The sequence below is a fragment of the Bos grunniens genome, chromosome 15 (genome assembly GCF_055505025.1).
Source record: "Bos grunniens cultivar Pamir isolate PY7600 chromosome 15, Bosgru_T2T1.0, whole genome shotgun sequence".
Taxonomy (NCBI): domain Eukaryota; kingdom Metazoa; phylum Chordata; class Mammalia; order Artiodactyla; family Bovidae; genus Bos; species Bos grunniens.
In genome coordinates this window covers 68,489,032-68,511,002 of record NC_141179.1, presented here as the reverse complement: position 1 = coordinate 68,511,002, position 21,971 = coordinate 68,489,032, and the positions used below count along the sequence as shown (strand labels likewise).

Sequence of the window (21,971 nt, the reverse complement as noted above, 5' to 3'; positions counted from 1 at the left end):
TGGCCACCTGATGCAAAGAGTTGACTCATTAGAAAAGACCCTGATGCTGGGCGGGATTGGGGGAAGGAGGAGAAGGGGATGACAGAGGATGAGATGGCTGGATGGCATCACCAACTTGCTGGACGTCAGTTTGAGTAGACTCCAGGAGTTCATGATGGACAGGAGGCCTGGCGTGCTGTTATTCATGGGATTGCAAAGAGTTGGACACAACTGAGCGACTGAACTGAACTGATGTTAACTTGAAGAGGTTTACTGTAACCTGTACAATTTATTTATTAGCAGTTTTTATTTATGTCTTGAATTTTTTTTCCTTTAATTGTTTGAAATTGTCTGTGATTCAGTATATTCAATAACAGAACAAAATTCTACCTTATATATTCTAAGAATAATGAAAGAGGAGGATTGTTGCAACGGAATATAGAATTCCTCTAGTTTCTTCAAGAATGACAATTTTTGTGACGTTCTGTTTACAGGTGTCCTAAAATATTCTTGTGATAGAGAAGAACCGAACAGAGGATTTCCAATACTGCATAAGGTAAATCCATGGAGACAGAAAATAGATTGGTAGCTGCCTAACAGGGACTGGGATGAATGGATAGGGATTAAGTGTAAATGGATATGAGCAATCCAATTAGGGTAATAAAAATATCTTAAACCTGGATTATGGTGATGACTGTGCAACTTAGTAAAAAAAAAAAAAAAAAAAAAACACTGAAGTGTACACTTTAACTGGGGTAATTTTATGGTATTTAAATTATACCTAAAAATATAAAAATTGTTTCAAACTATGTTTGAGTAGTGAAATTAACCAGCATTTCTATAAATTTGGATCTATTTTCTCACACATCCAGATGTTGACACAAATGAGGGGGAAAAAATACAACAGTTAATATCATAAAAAACATATAATATTTTTGACTGTTTAGAGATTAACACATTTTGACAGTTAAATTAAAATAGATACTTACAGAAAGTTAAATATGAAATAGGAACTTTCTCACTGAAAGCGAGTGAGTGGGGGAAAAACCACTCCTAATTCAAAATTTAGAATGTTCTCCAAGGTATATAATGGACAGGTGCTTATCAGTAATGTCTTCACATACTGTTTTTTTCCTTCACAAGTTAGAGGCACCATGATTCTCAATCTGAGAGAAGCAAGATGATGTGAAATGACTGCCTTTCCCCTGTAACTGTACATATTTAGCATTTTAATTCAATTAGTATAATACAATAAAATAAAAATATGTAGTTTGGCTAATCAGAGTTTCTCAACTTCAGTAGTGTCTGGGGGTATTTTAGTCTTAATTACTCTTTGTTGTGGGGGCTGTCCTATAGAGTATGTTTGACAGCATTACTGGATGTATCCAGAAAGATAATCTTAATTAAAAAAAACTTTAAAAAATTACAGTATTTATATGGCTTGTAGGTGTTGAAAAATTCATAACACTTTTAAGTTAGGGTTTGCAATGGGGAGGCAAGGAGGAAAATGAGACAGATACCCAAGGAGTTAAAGGGAGGCTTCAACTTTAGTAGTAAGGTTATAATATAGGTTAAAATAGAACTGCCCTATGACCCAGCAATCCCACTGCTGGCCATACACATGGAGGAAACCAGAACTGAAAGAGACACGTGTACCCCAATGTTCATCGCAGCACTGTTTATAATAGCCAGGACATGGAAGCAACCTAGATGTCCATCAGCAGATGAATGGATAAGAAAGCCTGGTACATATACACAATGGAGTATTACTCAGCCATTAAAAAGAATATATTTGAATCAGTTCTAATGAGGTGGATGAAACTGGAGCCTATACAGAGTGAAGTAACCCAGAAAGAAAAACACCAATACATTATACTAACACATATATATGGAATTTAGAAAGATGGTAACGATAACCCTGTATGCGAGACAGCAAAAGAGTCACAGATGTATAGAACAGTCTTTTGGACTCTGTGGGAGAGGGAGAAGGTGGGATGATTTGGGACAATGGCATTGAAACATGTGTAATATCATATATGAAATGAATCGCCAGTCCAGGTTCAATGCAGGATACAGGATGCTTGGGGCTGGTGCACTGGGACGACCCAGAGGGACGGTACGAAGAGGGAGGTGGGAGGGGCGTTCAGTATGGGGAACACGTGTATACCCGTGGCAGATTCATGTTGATGTATGGCAAAACCAATACAAAATTGTAAAGTAATTAGCCTCCAGTTAAAATAAATAAATTTATATAAGAAAAAAGACCTAAAACAAATAAAATACAAATGTTTATAAACTGGGTGATGGGGACATTTTTTTGTCTAAATTAAACTCATGTAATTTTCCATACATTTGACCATTTATTACCTATCTAGCCATCCATCGATCTATCTATCTCTCTGTTTGTGTAAATTAGGATATGATGATTAATAATGACTAATAAACTGAGCATTGACTTCGATAGAGTCCTGGAAGATCTTGAGGGTATTTCTATTTTCATCTTTATAGAATCAGGAAGAGGAGTAGTCACAAAATAAAACCAAAACCCTCGAAACGGTAAGACTCCTATGTCTAACAGTGTTGCTATTTCCCTTGCATCTCAACATGACTTAGTTTCTAAAATAAAAGCCATCCATCATTCACAACAAAACTACAATGGGGGACTGTTTAAAAATGCATGCTTAAAACATAGCCCATTTAAAAGATTGGGGAGTAATTATTCTTACTGTTGACACAGAATTATGTGACAGTCCAGGTACAAACAAATAATTGTCTTCAATTTCTGAAAAAGGGCAGAAAATTCTTACCAGATATTGTGATAGTCTATTGTGTTTGTTATTATATAGTTCAGTGTTATAGAAATTGAAATAACTAGGTTATCAAATCATGTCCCTTCCAACAAAAATAACTCCATATGGTAAAATACTGATAAAAAGAGTTCTGTTGGTTGGTATTTCTGCTTCCAGAAATTAGCACAATAAAGGGCTTACATTAAAATTGAGATAATAGAATCCCAGATTTTTCTCCTTTTAATTTTACAGTTCAAAGACCCCTTAGAGGTTGTTTAGCTCTTTTTTCACAGATGTGGAAAATGAGATTCAGAAAGTTCAAGTTATTTCCATCTCCAAAGTCACCTTGTTAGTCACATAGCTAAGTCTAGAACTCATATCTTCATCCTGCTATGTTCTTTCCACACTGCCAAAGTGAAGCCCTGACATATTATCTATTTTATGAAGGAATATTTTATAACACAACATAATGGCTTAATCGGTAACTACATGGCTAACGTGCATTTCAGAACACATTAAGAAAATTAATGTCATTATTAGAAGAAAAGGCCTTTATTGCAGTTTAAGCTTTCATTTTTTCCCCCAATTACTGCATAATCCTAGTTCCTCAGGGGAAAAAAAAAATCAAGCGCAGCCAGCCACACATAACCAATGCAAAGTCCATGACACTATCAATATGAAAACCTCAAAGTCACAAAACTGGATCATCTCTACATCAGTCAATTCCCTGAAACTCAAGGATGTCAATCATCGGGAAGGATCAGCTAACCTATTCCCCGACAAGAACTCTGACTGATTTAATGTTCCCAACATCTGTTGTCAACAAAGGAAAATAAAGGGAACGGAGATTCAATTTGTATCCTAGTTTAAGGCATTCAAGACAAACATGAGGATAAACACACTGTTTATTCTCTGAACTGATGGCATTTTTCTGTTTGCTTTTATCTAGTGTTTCATTTCGCTCAACAAATTTCACTTTCTTCTTTATCTCTTCCTCTGAGCCTCAGAATTCCAGAGCTTTTACAAAGAGCTACCTGGATGAATCTCGCAAAGGATAAGAAAGCTAGCACTGTTTTGACACACTAATGCAAAAAGTTGGTTCAGCACACAGTGATATGACTAAGCAACTACATAAAATTCTGCTCTCAAAGGGTATGTGTATATCCCCATTGTTACAGGAAAAGATCATGAATTGGTTTCTTGTTCATGTTGGCTTGATAATACTGAGGAAAAGCACTGAAATGGGAGCAGATCGCCTTGGGTATGTGTCCTAAATAAAGATTATTTACCTCTCTGGCACACATTTGTCACAGAATAAGGCTAACAATACCAGTTATATCACTTAGGATTATATTTAGCTGTCACCGACAGAAATCCAGAAACTAGCAAAGGTTAAGCAAGACTGAAGTTTATTCCCTCCTATATAAAGCTCTGAGAAAATAGACCATAACTGACATGGTGGTTAACTGCATCAAGGAACCAGAATCTTCTATCCTGTTGTTGTATCCTTCACAACCTCTATCTCCTAATCCAGGGAAGTAGCATTTTGACGTAGGGACAACGAGGAAGGAAGACACAAAGAGGGAAAGATAAGGAGCACACAGACATTGATTCTAAAAAAAGCAGATGCATAGCACCAAGGACTGAGGTCCCATTGGCCAGAATTATATCACTCTTGAATCTCTTGCTCTGGAGGAAGTCAGCATCATTCTATGTGAAAGACCTGTAAAAAGGCCAGGCAGTGGGAAACTGAGTCCTTTGACCAAGAGTCAGCAAGAAGCTGAGGTCTCCTGTCAATAACCTTACAACCAAGTTATCTTGCAAATGGATCCTCCAGCCTAGGTCAAATTTCTGAACAACTGCAGACTAAGCGAATAGCTTGACTGCAAACTCTTATGAGACCTAGAGCCAGAAACCCTCAGCTAAATTGCTTCTGCATTTCTGACCCATAAAAACTACAGAACAAATATGTGACAATGCTTTTTTAAAATTTTTAATTGTGGTAAAATACATGTAATATAAAACTTACCATCGCAATCATTTTTAAGCATATGGTTCAGGAGAGTTAAGTATCAGGTTGGCCCAAAAGTTCATTCAGGTTTTTCCATTACAGCTTATGGAAAAAACCCAAACAAACTTTTTGACCAACCCAATATATTCAATGCTGTTGAAAACTCATTTATGCAGTTATCTGTTCAGGACAGAAGTGCAAGATAGCTTTGCAGTCAAATTTAAAGTGTTATTTTTTTTCTGTTTAAGGGGCAAACTTCCTGTCCATAAATACAGTTCCACAAAGATCACCCATTTCTTCTCATATAATGCCGTATGAATTCTTTCAGGTTGAATATCTTGGTTGTTTGTTTCTTTCTCTTTGCCCTTTTTTTGCAATTAAAAGCTATTGAGTAAATTTTCAAGTCCAGCCAAATAAATCATAAAACACACTGATTTTTTCCTTCATTCCTATGTGATTAACCTTGATGCTGAAAAAGTCCATGAGACTTTGGCAAGAGGAGTAAGAAAGAAGAGGTGAAAAGGAAAGCTTCATCTCAACTTCCAAACAACTCCACAAGTGAGACAAACCTTAGCCATAGGTACTAAACCAACAAGATTCATTTGCCTTCAATTATTCTTTTAAGAATTTTAATTTAGGTGTGCCTTCTCAATATGTCTTCCTGCCACAGTTCTCCACTCAGGAAATATTATTTTCTTATTTTTCATTGCTTCCCATTGATTTTTAAGTCCTTTGTTGCCTGAACGTATCTACCCACAACTTCTCAGAGGGCAGTTGTCTCTGTAAAGCATAATAATCTTGTATTTATTAGTTGTGATTGCTTGTTCACCCCAGACGCCCACTGGAAGAACCTCTCCCTGGGGCTACCTCGCAATGCCATCTATGGGTTTAAACAAGGAGAAAAAGAAAAACACGAAGAACTCTGGTGAACTGCAAAGCTTATAGAACCAATTCTGATGTGAGGGACAGGAAGAGGCAATTAGCTAGGAAATCACTTCATTGTTCTTATATGAAGGTCAATCAATCTACTCCTTCTTTGCTTTGAACCTTAGCTGTACGATAAATTAGCACTTTTCTGTATTTTCTAGCTACCTCCTAGTTATAGTCTCTGCCATAGCAAGGAGAGTCAAAAGAAGTAATTACTAAAATGTTTGTCATATCTCCCCATCAGCCATACTATTTTAAATATTTTAATATTAATTTAGCTGATTCACACTTTAAAACCTTATAAAATGTACTTGTATCTATGCTAATGAGAAAGGGAAATCGTACTTTTTCAGTTCACAGTGTTGGGAACTGTAGGATTTATATACTTGTGGCAGCATTCCAATTCTGACACAAAGAAGAAGCAGATGTAGCTGCAATAAGGCTCACATGAAGGAAACATTGCAAAACTTTTAAATATGAAAAGTGAGGTCAAAATTTTTCTTAAATAAATAATATTGTTTACATTATACATGTATGCTCCTTAAGATAACTTTTTAAGTACCCATACTGGATGTGTTAAAAATAATCAAAATATCCAGATGACATTATCCTTAGAGCCAGGGCATGTGTCTATTAGAAATTGGGTGAGACAATGCCTAAAATACCTAAAAATACCTGTGCTGACTGATTCACATATTACTGAGGAAATTTATCAGTCATCAAGAGAAAAAGAAAATAAAATGTACTAAGGAAATGAAACCACAAGAAACTAGATTGCATTACATAATCCCCAGAATCACACACTTGTCTGCTGATCAAATCAGATCTATTATTATCAGCACTCTTCCTAAGGGCCAGAATCTAGGCTATCAAGAAAATCTTTTTCTTCTTAGTATTTATTTATTTGTCTGCATAAAGCCTTATGGCGCAAGGGGTCCAGAACATGAGGGCTCAGTAGCTGTGGTGCCCACAATTAGTTGCCCTGCTGCATGTGGAATCCAAGTTTCCCAATCAGGGATCAAACCCCCATCCCCTGCACTGCAAGGTGGATTCTTAACCACTAGACCACCAGGGAAGTCCCTATTATGAGAGTCTTTGGGTCAAAATGACCAAGGCACTGGTATTCCTGGTAGCTCCTGAGCATTGGGACGGAACCTAACTGAGCCTCACATCCTGACCACACAATACCTCTTTTACCATATCTCTTTCATGATGCCTCTGTCCTGGGTCTTCCTTGTTAAACTTGTGAGGCATAGGGAGATTTAGAATCCTTCTGGGTACTCATGCATATGCAAATTTGAAATGCAGATAAGTGCACACACATGGGTTGAACTTTTTGACCAATGGGAGATAGAATCCAATGGATCCAGCAGAAAAGTCCTCCTTCTCTTTGTTCTTTCAAACTCTCTCCAACCTGGCCCTACCACAGACACACTTATATAGATGCTACCGATAGGCAACTTGCAAGGCTGCTCAGAGGCATGATCCCAAGGATGAAGCTATCCATTATACTTAGCAGTGGCCATCTTCACACTGACTCTTCTGCCCTGCTTTACTCCCATTATCCCCCATGCTGACTCTCTCTAATTATACTCCCTTTAAAATAAAAGCATGTTAGCCCTCTTCCACCTCTTCCACAATCTTTGCTTTTTCTAGGACTCATAAAAACACACAGCCAAATGCTGCATGTGGATGTGAGGTACAAATTTACACTATGAATTGAGAGAAAATATCACTGAGAGATTGACAAAACCTGGTATCAAACTGTGAAAACTTCTATTGATCCTATTGAAATAAGAAGCTTTTTCTACAGAAACTTTCATAGCCAAAAACTCATGGGACTCCCAGAAAGGATAAAACTCTCAGGAGCCGTGAGCACAAAGGAAAATAATTACAAACCACATGAATAAATGAATTTTCATAAGTGATAGGAAATAATGCAAACATTCAGGAAAAGTACTTAAAATAATAGGGTACCTTGAATGAAACTATTTTAAAATATTTAGCATAATTAGAGACATAAAATAAGAAAAAGAAAACAAAATCAAGTAACCAAATACTATTAACCAGAACAGGTACATTTTTACAGAGGAATGAAATAAAATTTCCATAAATGTAAAATAGAGTAATTGGCAATAAAAGCTCAGTGTGTAGGCTAAAGAACAGATTACACAAAGCTAAAGAAAGATTTACTACACTGAATTCAGTGTCTCAAGACAGTAAAATGGAGCACAGAAAATAAAAACATGGATACCATTTAAAAAGTGGTTATTTTCCCATAACTGAAAAAGACACATGCTCCCTACTGTTCATCGCAGCACTATTTACAATAGCTAGGATATGGAAGCAACCTGTGACAGATGCCCAGTGACAAATGAATGGATAAAGAAATGTGGTACATATACACAGTGGAATATTAGCAAGTTAAAGGAATGCATTTGACTCAGTTCTAGAAAGGTGGATGAACCCAGAGCCTGTTCTACAGACTGAAATAAGTCAGAAAGAGAAAGACAAATATCGTATATTAAACCATGCATATGGAATCTAGAAATGTGGTGCTGATGAACTTCTTTGCAGAGTAGCAATGGAGATACAGACACAGACAAGAGACTTGTGAACACAGAGGGGAAGGAGAGGGAAAGACGAACTGCAGCAGTAGCATTGAAACATGTACATTGCCATATGTTAAATTAGACAGCTAGTGGAAATCTATTTACTGTATGAAGCAGGATGCCCAAATCTTGTGCTCTGTGATAACCTAGAGGGTGGATGGGGTGGGGAGTGGAAGGGAGGTTCGGGAGGAAGCTGATTCACACTGACATACGGCAGAAGCCAACACAATGGTGTAAAGCAATCACTCTCCAATTAACAACAAATATTTTTTTAAAGTGGTTATTTTCCAAGGGCAGCAATCTAAGGCCCACTGAATACATATTAGGAGTTTCAAAGGAGAAATAAAAAGAGATCGTGAGCACAATGCTTGATGTGCCAATGACTGAACAACTTTCCACAATTATATCACTGCAAAATTATTTGGCTACCTTTCCATTTTAGAGTTAAAATATAATGTCATTTGAAAAACTAAATTTGTCTTACCATTTTTAACAGGCTTTTTTTCTGGCATTTATACTTAAAACTGCTAGATGTATATTTCTCTGTCTATGGTGTTTTTTAATTCACAAGGCATGGCTTTCAGTTAATAGCCAGACATTCTAACCTCAGGTTTTTGTTTTCAGCTGCCCAGCAAACAACAATCCTTAACAGACTTGGAATCGCTCAGACATACTGACATTTGACCTACACAAGTGCATTTTACAGGTATGTTGTCTCTTTATACAGAGTGAATTGTTTCCCACAGATACCTCTGCAAAATGAGCAGAATCAAAGAGTTTAATCATAGTTCCACAGCACTTAGAGAAGTATTAAAATATTTTGACAAAATTGAATATTTTAAAAGTACTTTATTGTTACATATTTCACCCTAGGTATGATTTTCTTTCAATTGTATTTATCCTGCTTGGGATTTTTCTGATACTTTCGTCTCCGAGGGTCAATATTTTCAACAGTTTTGGGACTCTTGGGGGCACTTCTTCATTTCCTTTCCCCTCTCTCTCCTCTCTCAGGCTAGAATTCCAATTACAGTATGCTAGATAACGTTATACTGCTCCACACAGCATTATTCATTTATTGTCCCCGAATTTCTGCTCTCTGTTCCACAGGCTGGATAATTTCTCTTGACTTACTTTTAATTCAGCACTACATAGTTCTTTTTCTAAAAATAATTTCCAGGTCATTGCTAAGATGTCCTATCTATTGCCATACTGGATACATCTGTTTATGCAAGTCCTTGAACATATTTGTAATATGTTTTAAAATCCACATCTGATAATTTCGACAGCTGGGTCATTTCAAGGCCTATTTATATTGAACACTCTTTCTGATAATGCATAAAAAACTTCCTTTTTTCTTTACATGTCTTGAATAACAACGTTTTTATGCTGAAAATTGTGGGTGACACAGCACACGGTGTCTGGATTATGTTGTTTTTTTTCCAAAGGACATTGACTTTTGATCTTCCTGTCAGAGCAAAGTCACTGGCAGATGGTCGTGGTTCTGTTTGTGTTCATGTTGCTCTATTGCTTTTATTCTTGGAGTTTACTCAGTGATTTGGTCTTTATTGATTAAAGTGTATCCTTTCTGGGGTCTTAATTGATGTCTGTGGTACTCAGCCAGCAAGACTTCCCCATGGTGGCTGGGGTGGAACCCCCACGGCCCCCAGCCCACACTTCCCCACCCTAACATCACTGCTCCGCCCTCAGTTCCACAGCAGACATTCTCCTCCAGGTCCTGTGTCTACTAGGCTGGCACTTGGTCAGTGACCCTCAGAGAACTCATCAGACATCTGAGCCCTGCTTCCAGGCACAGCTTCTTCCAGTCAACTTCCCTTTCTTTCACATTCCAGCTGCCTCAGCACCCTAGAATTTCTCAATTCAGCAAGAGCTCCGTGCTCTTCTGGGATCTGGCCCACTACCCAGTATTCTGGACAGTGCCCTTAGGCATTAGGTTTAGGAACACGGAGGGAACATCTCGCAAGAATCACTGTCTTAACACTGCCTGTGGTCTAATGTCTGAACAAAACTGTCTCATATACCTTGTGCATTTTATAGTTGCTTGTGGCAAGAGTGTAAGTTGGAAACCAGTTATCCAAATGTGGCCAGAAGTGAAGTTTCTATACCACTGTGTTTAAGAATAAAAGCATAAACAACAAAAACAAAAATTGAAAACATATTAAATATTCATTAATAGATAATTGCTTAAATTAGGCGGCATATTTCTCTTGATACCCCACCTACATTTAGCAAGTGAAAAAGTAAAGTTGCTCAGTCGTGTCCAACTCTTTTTGGCCCCATGGATTGTAGCCTACCAGGCTCCTCTGTTCATGGGATTTTCTAGGCAATAGTCCTGGAGTGGATTGCCATTTCCTTCTCCAGGGGATCTTCCCAACCCAGGGATCGAATCTGGGTCTTCCTCATTGTAGACAGACGCTTTACCATCTGAGCCAGCAGGGAAGCCAAGAGTACTGGATTGGGTTGCTATTTCCTTCTCCAGGGGATCTTCCCGACCCAGGGATCAAACCCAGGTCTCCAGCATTGCAGACAGGCACTTTACCATCTGAGCCACCAGGGAAGCCCTTTAACAATAATGACATGGAAAGATAATCTAAGACACATAGTTAATTTTTTTTAAGTGCTCACAAAACTGCTATTCTGTAATATGTGTTCATGCACATGCACAGGTATGCAAAATGTAAAAAATAAACTGCAACGATAAACTTCAAACTGCAAGCATACAGCCACTTTGAAGAGTATGCCTGAAAACAGCCGTGTACATGTGCTCTGTGCTTGAGTCTGCACACATCTGTGATAGCTGGCTCATTCACAAGGTGAAAACGCAATAGTACATTTTAAAAACCAAATCATTAAGAGAACTTCATCCTGGTAAAGTTGCTTGGGAGTCACTGTCAACACGTCTAACTCCTGTTTTGTGAAATACCTGCTGTAACTTCAAGTTGAAGGCATCTGCTGTAAGGAAAGTGGGAACTGGACAAATTCACAAAAAGTATGATCATTCTGCCGGCACTGCCGTGGTGCCTTTTAGTCTTGACACCAGTCTGTGCAGCGGTGCCCTCCCCTTCTCTGTGTTTTCAAGTTCTGCGGGTCTGAGATGCTCCTTCCTTCCTGTCACTGGAAACCACCGACATGAAGGATCCACCCTCTCTGGAGTATCTGACACGCCAATTTAGAGGGAGGGTTGGAGTGGTAAACACTTGACGCAATTTATTTCTTTCCAAATGGTGAGGCTCAGAGTCTTCCCCCAGGCCCAGGTTTTGAATATTTGAAAACTACTTTGATGTCTTTCAACGTCTTGACAGGCATAAGGACTCGGAACATGCCAGAAATACGTCGAACGGCATCAGTTCCTCCGTCTCTGAGAATGATGGACACTATCTTTCAGGATCAGTTCCCAGAGTGATTTGCTCAAATTCAGCTAGTTCAAATAAGAATTCTTTTTCTAAGACTTCAGAAATTAATGGGAACTGGGGATGACACACAGGTCAGCTAATCATTTCTCCTCCTTTCACCTTTCCGCTCATCACTACAATTCCCTATAAAATCAGAAAAAATAATAAAATATTTTCCCCCTTAAAAAAAAAAAAAAAGAGTTCTCCTAGCTAAACTATGGGAAATATACAGCACAGACATGGGTAAAAATATCTATCAAAAATGTGTTCTATATATTTCAACTTCTCTTAACTTTATAAAGGTACTATCACTTTGACAATCCAGAGTAAATCTCCTTGTCAGAATTTCTGGAATCTGAAGAGAGATTTCCTCAACCCCAGTCCTAGCTCTAGTCATCATTAGCTGTGCAATGCTGGTTGAGCTATTTAACTTCTCTGTGCTTCTTTGTTTCTCATCAGTAAAACAGGGACCTTCACGATAGAGCTGTTTGAGAATTAAGTAATCTGTGTTTAAAAGTCCATAAGACATACTGAAGACTTCATGTTGCTGCTGCTGCTAAGTCTCTTCAGTCGTGTCCGACTCTGTGCGACCCCATAGACGGCAGCCCACCAGGCTTCCCCATCCCTGGGATTCTCCAGGCAAGAACACTGGAATGGGTTGCCATTTCCTTCTCCATTGCATGAAAGTGAAAAGTGAAAGTCAAGTCGCTCAGTTGCGTCTGACTCTTTGCGACCCCGTGGACTGCAGCCTACCAGGCTCCTCCGCCCATGGGATTTTCCAGACAAGAGTACTGGAATGGGGTGCCATTGCCTTCTCTGGATGACTTCATATGTTTTCATTATTATCACTACCATCACCACTGCCTTCATAGTCATCGTGATTAATACAATATCATCTCTTGAATGCTTATTTTACCCTCTCTTGTAAACCAATAATGGTTTTCCATGGATTTCTTTTCATTTCTGTTTAAGGATTTTACTTTCTCCATGCTGCGCTAAACCAATAGTAACTGAAACATGAATATTTCTGATACAGGAATTATGGCTGTAATCTTAAAAGAATGAGCCCCAAACTCAAAGCAAGCACTCAGTGCATTTTAACTGAGCTCACTCCTACCTGTATGGACTCATCACACAATAACTAACCAATTCTGTAGATGACATAGCAGATGTTCATCAAGTACATATTCAATGAATAATGATTTTATAAGAATAGAATATATATACATGTGTGAGTGTGTGTGTGTGTGTATATATATATATATATATATCACTTCCATTTGATATTATCGAGATACTAAGATTCACTGAACAGACTGAGAACCTATGTCTGTCTGAGTGTTTGTGTTTCTCCTTCCCTCTTTCTCTCTCTCAATATATTTACACAAAAAAAAAACATTTCCCACTACAACTGAGTCACTAAGCAGGGCATTGAGGAGAACATCCTGTTCTCCAGAAAGCATTCTTCACTAGGAGAAAGAGCCTCAATCTCCAGCACCAAGAAAAAACTGAAAATCAGATGCCTAGACCTATCCCACTATACTAGACTACTCATTCATCCCAAGTGGTAGAACTAACCAGCTGCACATAAACATTTTCCTCTACTACTTTTTGTGACATTTTGCTGACAGATGTCCATTTTAAGCTGATTCCATTAATTCAAAATAAAGAAAAACATATGAGCATGAGCTAACGTGACTTTGGCCCAAACAGTCACCGTCCAAGGGTAATACATAGAGATATGAATTGAAAAACAACGTTGCTCAACAGAGGAATGGGGAAAGAAGATGTGCTATATACATATAAAGGAATACTACTCAGCTATTAAAAAGAATGAAATGATGCCATTTGCAGCAACATGATAGACCTAGAGATCGTCATACTAAGTGAAGTCAGAGAGAAGGAGAAATATCACATGACATCCTTCATATGCAGAATCTAATAAGAAATTACACAGGTGAACTTGTTTATAAAACAGAAACAGACTTTTAGAAAATGAACTTATTGTTGCCAGGGGAGATGATTAGGGGGAAGGGATAATTAGGGAGTCTGGGATTGACATGTAGACACTGCCATATTTAAATTGATAATCAACAAAGGTCCTGCTGCATAGCACAGGGAAATCTGCTCAGTGTTATGTGGCAGCCTGATGGGAGGGAAGTTTAGGGGAGAATGTATATCTGTATATGTATGGCTCAGCCCCTTTGCTGCCCACCTGAAACTAGCACCAGGGTTTCCCCTGTGGCTCAGACAGTAAAGAATCTGCCTGCAACACAAGAGATGTGGTTTGATCCCCATGTTAGGAAGATCCCCTGGAAAAGCGAATAGCTACCCACGCCAGTAATCTTGCCTGGAGAATCCCGTGGATAGAGGAGCCTGGAGGGCTACAGTCCATCGGGTTGCCAAGAGTTGGACACGACTGAGCAACTAACGCTGAAACTATCACAACATTTTTAATCAGCTATACTCCTATATAAAAGAAAAAGTTCTTTTAAAAAGAAAAGGAAAAAAGAATAAAGTATAATAAATAGAAAAAAAGAGAATGTTGCCTAGGGGAAAGCTGAGGAAAATGTACTACAGGCTGAGACAAGAATTTGGTTGATGTATTTAAGGAATAAGAACCTAGTGTAGCTAAAGAGGAAAGAATGAGGGGGGAGAAATGGGCTGAAGTGAGGCTGAAAAAGCAACCACAGGTCAGATTACATGGGGTTGTTGAACGTTCTGTCAGACATTGGGATTTTACTCTGAATGAGGTGGAAAGCCATCGAAGGGGTCCCAGTAAGGTCAGACATTAACGTTTCTGCTTTAAGACTGTATGCAAAACAGCCTGAAGTGATCTGAGAATAGAAGAAAGAAGATCATAGGCTGCGGAGGGTGTCCATGCTTCTGTTTCCTTCTTTTATGGCTATCAATGTCCATCATACTCCCTCATCTTTATAAGACTAACTGTGAGATCAGGGACAATGTCAGATTGGTTTTTTACCCACTGCAGTACTTATCATATTCTCTGACTTCTCAAATTATTTCTTCAAGGAGTAACAGTTATGAGAACAACTGAATTCCCTTAGTTTTTAGTGTATTTAACGAGGCAAATTCTAATTATTGACAAATTTTCCATCATTTGGAATGTAAAGTCTTCCAAATTAAAGATATGGCATAATCAAAAGACTTGGCAAAGCAACATAGCTTTCTGCAATGCTTTACAGTAGTATAAAGAGGAATATTTATTAAATGGCCCCTTGAATACATGGCTCTGTAAAAAATACTCTTTCATTATCCATGTTGGCACCCTTTCATAATTAACATCAGACTAACAGGATTTTGTAAAGCTTCCAGTGAACTGAATTTGCATATTTGACATGCATATGCTTTGTAAAATCTGCATAGTATTTAAATCATGACATAATCTTGCTCAATAGAGATGAATGACAAAAAACACAAGGTAACCTTTCCACTTTCTTCCCTTTGCTCAAAATGTACTTCATTCCTTCGTAAAAAGAAAGAGACCCAGCTTCATCTATCATCTCCAAATTGATATGCATAACTAGATCTTACCTCCTGCTTGTAAATCTCCATGCAACGAGAAAGGGACACAACACAGGCCTGATGATTACAAACAGTATTAGGTAACTCGAAGCTGCAGACTTCACAGTGTCACGGAAGGTTGGCACACTGAATATTAGATGGTCTAAAGAGCCCCACAGGGAAAACGACGCAATTTGGATTGTTAAATGTATGTGAGTGTCTGCTTTCCTTCCTTTTGATTAACTCCCAACATAAAACACACACAAGATTATGCTTCTGTAAAATCTAGAAATAAAGAGAGATGATAAATTAATCAACTGCATTTTATAATGAAAAATTCAGTATCTCTCTCAGATCCTAGAACTTATTTATTCTTTATTTTTCACAGCTTTATAGAAGTATTCACTGGTTAATGAGTGTTTGATCATTTTCCCCCTCTTTGAAGCAAAGTCCAGCAAAACAAATTTTCAATATATGAAAATTAATCATTGCTTTATAAAGAAATTCTAGGTAGTAGGGAGTTTTTCCTGTTACTTTGAAAATGCTAGCTTCAAATATGTTTAGTATTTAGTGCCAATAATATGTCTTTCTTCTGTTTTTCTAATCTCATCTTGACCCAATTACATAAATAGGAAAACCAATGGATTTAATATCCCTCATCACTGTATTTTTTAAATTAAATCCCCAGTTATCATAAGACAGCAATTTTCATTTAAATATTATTGGTGAATCTTAACTCTCTGCTGTAAACACAATGTTTGGGAATCATATTAATACTTATAGTTACCCTAAAACAATGATACTTATAGTTACCCTAAAACAATGATATTTTTAAACAATTAAGTTCACAGTTTCTGCACTGACCCACAAAGGAAGCCTCAGTTGGTAAAGTGTAAACACTAAGGTGACTTAAACACAGGGGATCTGGAATTATATAAATACTCCTGATGGTTGATGCTGGCTGTTGTCTGGGACCAAGGCTGAGCAGTCAACCAGAACGCTTCCCATGGCATCCTCATGAGGCCTGAACTTCCTCACAGCGTGGTTCCCTCAAGACAGTCCTTACATCATGGCTCAGGACTCCAAAGGCAAGTTTCCCAGCCAACAAGCCAGAAACGGTGTTGCTTCGTATGACCAGGTCTTGGAAGCCATCTCGTATCACTTCTGCCAAATTCAACTGGTTATAAACTAATTGTCCACTGTTCCAGATTCAAGGAGAGGGTAACAGGGACCACTTCTGGAGGACAGAAGGATAAAGTTCAAAAGAGCATGAGGAATGGCTAATATTTTTAGCCACATTTGGGAAATATAATCAACCTCATCTACTTTTACATTCCTTATGTCCACTGGGAGGTACTTAAATGGTCCTGCACAAGTAACAGTAGTAACCAGAACAGGCAACCTATGCTTATTTTGTTAGCTTCCCTGCTTCATTTCTGGCTGAGAACTCAAATATGGGGACAAAGAATACCTGCATCCACACGGAAGCTTACTTACAGATTTGCTAAGTAGCAAATACGAACTGATTTTACCAATGTTAGTTGGTAAATAACCTCCAAAATGAAGACTGCCCGTATTTATGTTTCTCAGACTAGTGGAGCAGGACATGCTAGTTAGGCCTCCATTCTACTGATACCTATTTAGTCTAGGCCACCCACTCTCTCACTTCATCCACTTTTCCAAGTTTCCTAACCCATCTCCTCACACCTCCATTTGCCTCACTCCAATCTCTCCATCACATCAGAGCATATTTTAAGGAAATCTAATCCAACTTCATCCTTCTGCTTAAAGTCCTTCAGTGGCTTCACAATAGTCAGCCCACCTCTATGTGGGACCCACCTGTCTCCTGTCTTTCACACTTTCACCTAATTGTGGGTTTGTCTCAACCTCCAGCAGCATCTCTAGACCTTCTGGTACACACCCCACCTGACAGCTGTTCTCTGTTCCCATCACTCTCTTGAACTACAGTTTTTCATAGGCCCCACAACTTTGAATATGCTTTCCCTTCTCACCAGAATCCCCCAGGTTTTATCACCTTGATAGAATGGTTTATTCCAACACTAAGAGGTCCTTTTGTACCCTGTATGTTTCTTGTCCTAACATTCAACAGACCTTATGAAAAATTACCTGCTTCATATTTATTTCTTTCTCCAGAATGTAAATGCCATGACAATAGTGACCTATGCATTCCTTGACTGCCATGCAGTGCCTAGAACTGTGCCCAGCACAAAATAAGAACTCAGGAAGCTGTTGAAAGAATACATTTTTAAAAATCATTTTCAACTTGTTTTTCAACATCTTGGTAGTACCTTAGCAGAATTTCCAACCTACATTTTTACGTCATTATATGCTTTTAGGTGATTTTTCTCTTCTTTTTAAAAGCTTTATATAAATAGAAAAATAAAGCACTAAGGCAAATCCTGTTCAATTCAGAGTAATTCCAACTATTTTCATTGCTATCAAGATAAATGTTATCGCTTATTCAGGTGTACCGTTTTCTTATCCACTTTGTCCTATAGTCTTATCAACCCTTTGCACTGGAAACGCTTCATCTCCATTGTTCCTTTCCTTGTTTACACCCATTAAGTTTCTGATTTCTAACTTTTTTGGTACAATCACATATAATCATATATTTAGGCCATTACTCCTCTCTCATGCACATACGTACTTCCTCTCCCTCATGCCCCTGTTCCCTCCCCCTTTCTTGATTGTAATCCTTAGGACTCTGAGTGTGAGCCTGGATTTTGCAGCAGGATCGAAAATGCAACAAGCTAAGGTGGTATTGTAACATGAAGAGAATTTTGTGTGTCTCCAAGGCGATAAAAACAATATCATGAAAATTTCTTAAAAGGACAAATGATAGGCATACAAAAGAAGTAAATATCAAAATATGCGCCTGAATGCATTTGTGCATGCATGCTGAATTGCTTCAATCATATTTGACTCTTTGCAATCCCCTGGACGGTAGTCCCCCTGGCTCCTCTGTCCATGGGATTCTCCAGGCAAGAATACTGGAGCGAGTTGCCATTTCCTTCTCCAGGAGATTTTCCTGATCCAGGGATCAAACCCAAGTCTCTTACGACTCCTGCATTGGCAGGCGGGTTCTTTACCACTAGGGCCACCTGGGAAGCCCCACATGCATTTGTGGATAGCCCTGTTTCCTGAAGTTCAGTAGAAAGTCATCCTTCACTTGGTCTAGTTCCCAGCATAATCCTTTAGAGTCTATGATTCTATCAGAGGCATGGTCATTACCTAAGTGGGTAGAAGGTCAGGAAGAGCATGCTCACCTGGACACTTCACCAGAAACTTAGACTATGACATCCGAAAGTGGGAAAGCAAGCGGACCGTTCTTTCACCTGAGTGAAACCATTTGTCATTGAGAACTAAGTACCTGCAAGTCCTGAATGCACGAGGAAGAAACTATCAAATTCCTATAAAACAGAAGTTTAGTAACAAGAGAATGTCATATGTATTCAAGTCAGAATTCTTCAATCAAAAGTTCTCCCATAATCAGAAGAAAAAAATAAACAGCTATAATAAAAGCATTATAATACTACCATTGGAAGTAACTAAAACGTTCTCCATTTAGCAAAAAGATTTCCAATTCTTAATAACATCCTTTTGTATTGTTAAGTGATTAGTTCCTGGGGGGAAGGGGGGTTGTTAATAAGCAAGATTCCATGTTAAGCTATTTGTTTATAAATTATGTGAGAAACTCTGGTTAATTCCCTTTAGTTGTTGTGGAGATCATAGTTACTTTGTAAAAGAGAATGAGGAAAATCTTCTATAAAAAATTGACTCGGGCACAAGTAAAAGGATTCATTAATTAATGCTGTAGATGCAAAAGTGCTTCTGTCAATTTTTCTATGATTCTATGGTGCATAAGCTATACGGCACATAAAAAAATAATACACTGGAAAAGAAAAATGGTTTCTGCTTTTGAACTTGGGATATTTTTCTAGGACCTTTCCTCAATATTTCTAAAATTTTTATTTATGCACATGTACATGGAGATAATTTTTTAAATTTGTAGATTCCTCAGTAACATCCCTTTCCCCAACATTCTGATCCAAGATGCCTAACATACAACCTACGACCTCTGTTTTTAAAATATCCGCTGAGTCACTCTGGAAATCCTTTAGGATTCATGATCATTACTCTAAACAATGATGTAACCTTTCTCTTTTATGCCAATCACTTCCATAATTGTATATTATCTCTGAGTGGATGAATATGTTACTGACAAATACAAATTGATAAGAGGCCAGATGAGGAATTCAGGCAAGGCTTCACAGAGGACTCATGCTGCACAACCAGGGAGCTGGAACAAGTAACAGACTGTTGCTTGCTCTCTGAGAGCGGTGGGGTAATTCCTTACGTGGGGTAGAGTAGACATAGATTGATGGGTTGAGCTGCAGGGATGGCCTAGGTGGTCTGCCCACTCCTTGGTGGTGCTGTGTGCAGAGATCATTGCAGTAAAGCACCCTGCTTTTGCTGCCAGCACTAAAGAAGCAGCCAATGGTTTTTGGCTTTTTCATATCTTATTGTTCATAATTTTCCCTACTGTGCATGCATGCAGGCATTTTTAGTCCCTTATAGTTTCTCTGCATGCTGAGGTATTTATCCAGGGGCAAGCACTCCAGTATAGGGTCCCAGGTCATCTTAATTTCACATCTGCATTCCTAGTTTGGATTCCTCAGCAGAGATTTAGATCAGCAGTTCTAGCTAGTTCTAGTCGGCTTTTTCCACGTAGGTGACCTGCTGAACCCAGCATCGTGTTCAACAACACATCCACGAGGGGGAGTTAAAGGCGATAACACAGCTAAAAGAGAAGTCTGTCATCAGTGGATTTTTCAATGTTGTTTCACCCTCATTTTACATTAATCTATTTCCTTTGTGTTTACAGCACTCTCTTAAGACCTGGTTTTCACCCTATCTTTGGTGATAACTCACTTTTTTTTTTTTTTAATCTAAAGATGGTTTCAAGTCTTTTCATTCTAATCTGTGGATTTTCATTGAAAATTGGACTCTTACTTCCCTGTATTTTCTAAAATGGTTTTAAATATTTATACTGGACATTGGAAATTATTTTTATGTGATTGATCAATATCATTATTGACAAAGTGCTAGAATTTCCCAACACTGAATAGGGCTTTTATTTTTTTTTTTTCCTCAGTTATTATTTTTCATGCTGACATCTTACACAACCATGGTACATTTTTCAAAACTATGAAATAAACTTTAGTGCATTACTCTTAACTACTGAATAGGGCTTTTAAATAGTAATCAGTTTGCATGTCGAGGTCCAATGAGGTTAATAATTATGACTCCAGGGGAATTTGAACTTCAAACTATAAACAAAGATTTCAATTATAGGCTCACACTTTCTCTTAATAATATTTACCTGCTGGCTATTGTGATCCATGTAAGAAAGCAAAATCTTAATAAGGGAGGTCTATGAAACCATGTCGCAATATGGAAAAAATCTTCACAAATAAAAACCTTTGTAAAAATGCATCATTTGAGCTTCACTCAAACTGTTACCTAGTCCACACCTATGATATTTAGACATGAATTCAATAAATCTTCCAATAATACAAAATAATACAAAAATACAAACCAGACATTACAATTCTCATCACAAAAAAGCCACAAATAACAAGGTGAAAATTAGGAAACAGCTCAACATAGTCTTTATTTGTCTAGACTGAATAATTCTTGAAGACCTCTTTGAAAAACATCTCCATAAATGATTCCATAAACCAGTTATGTTATTTGTCCCCTTGAACAACACCACAAAGAAAAAAAGTTGTCACTTATTTTTGATATATCATGTTATTATATAACATCTCTTTGAGGTGCTACTTCCTTCAATATTTCAAGATCTGGTACACGTAATAGGGACTCAAATATCCAAGTCACATAATAGGCACTTAAATACACAAATTGATTGAACCATTTTCACCACTACTCAATCTGTGTCTTTCCAATCTCTTTCACATAGAAATTCAAGGACCTTTGTCAGTTTCAGTAGCAGAAAAAATTTCATTTGTGAAAAAATAAGCAGCGAAAGCACTGTAAGAAGAAGGTAAGAGAGCAATAGTGTAGAAAATGCTGCTACTCTTGGCCTACAGACCACAGATCAAGCGGATGCTTCAGCATGCTATTTCTTTTTCATTGTTGCATGGACAGAGGAGCCTGGCAGGCTACAGTCCATAGGGTCACAAAGAGTTGGACACAACTGAAGCTACTTAGCACACACTGCTATTGTCATAGCTGTGCCAGAAACTCTCTGCGTCTGTATCTGAGTGCTGGTTCATATTGTCATTTCAAGTACAGAACTGAGTTCTCAGAGATGCTGTCCAGTCTGCAGCAAGACTGGTCCTCATGGGAATCTTTGTCAGCCCTGATTAAGAAATAAGGAGAAATAAGTCTGAGCAATAGAGAAACAAGAGGAATCAGTTGCTCACTCTACCAATCTGTTTCTTCTTTCTTATTCTCACCCTACAACACACTCTTTCCAAATGTTTTTCTGCTGTGGAAATGCTGTCTACAAAGCAGTACTTCTCTCATTTTTTAGTTGAAATTTGGTTGTTTGAGGTATTCTTCTGCCATAACTGTCATAAGGTACTCAGGCATTTTAGAACAGACTTAAGATTATGATTGCAAATTTGATATCCATAATGCAAATAATAGGGACTTCCCTGGCAGTCCAGTG

General features: G+C 38.0%; 1 protein-coding gene across 11 annotated transcripts in view; it reads right to left on the bottom strand.

The window, feature by feature from the left end:
* The window catches only part of LOC147358441 (suppressor of SWI4 1 homolog), a 343,713-nt gene that overhangs the window by 263,094 nt on the left and 58,648 nt on the right, over positions 1-21,971 (bottom strand). For 2 of the 11 annotated variants that reach the window (XR_015141657.1, XM_086338671.1), the window contains exon 3: positions 9,013-10,897. The exons of the other annotated variants lie outside the window; for them this stretch is intronic. The gene's annotated coding sequence lies outside the window, so the exon portion shown is untranslated. Of the gene's footprint in view, positions 1-9,012; positions 10,898-21,971 lie in introns of those variants that run through there. 11 annotated transcript variants of the gene reach the window in all.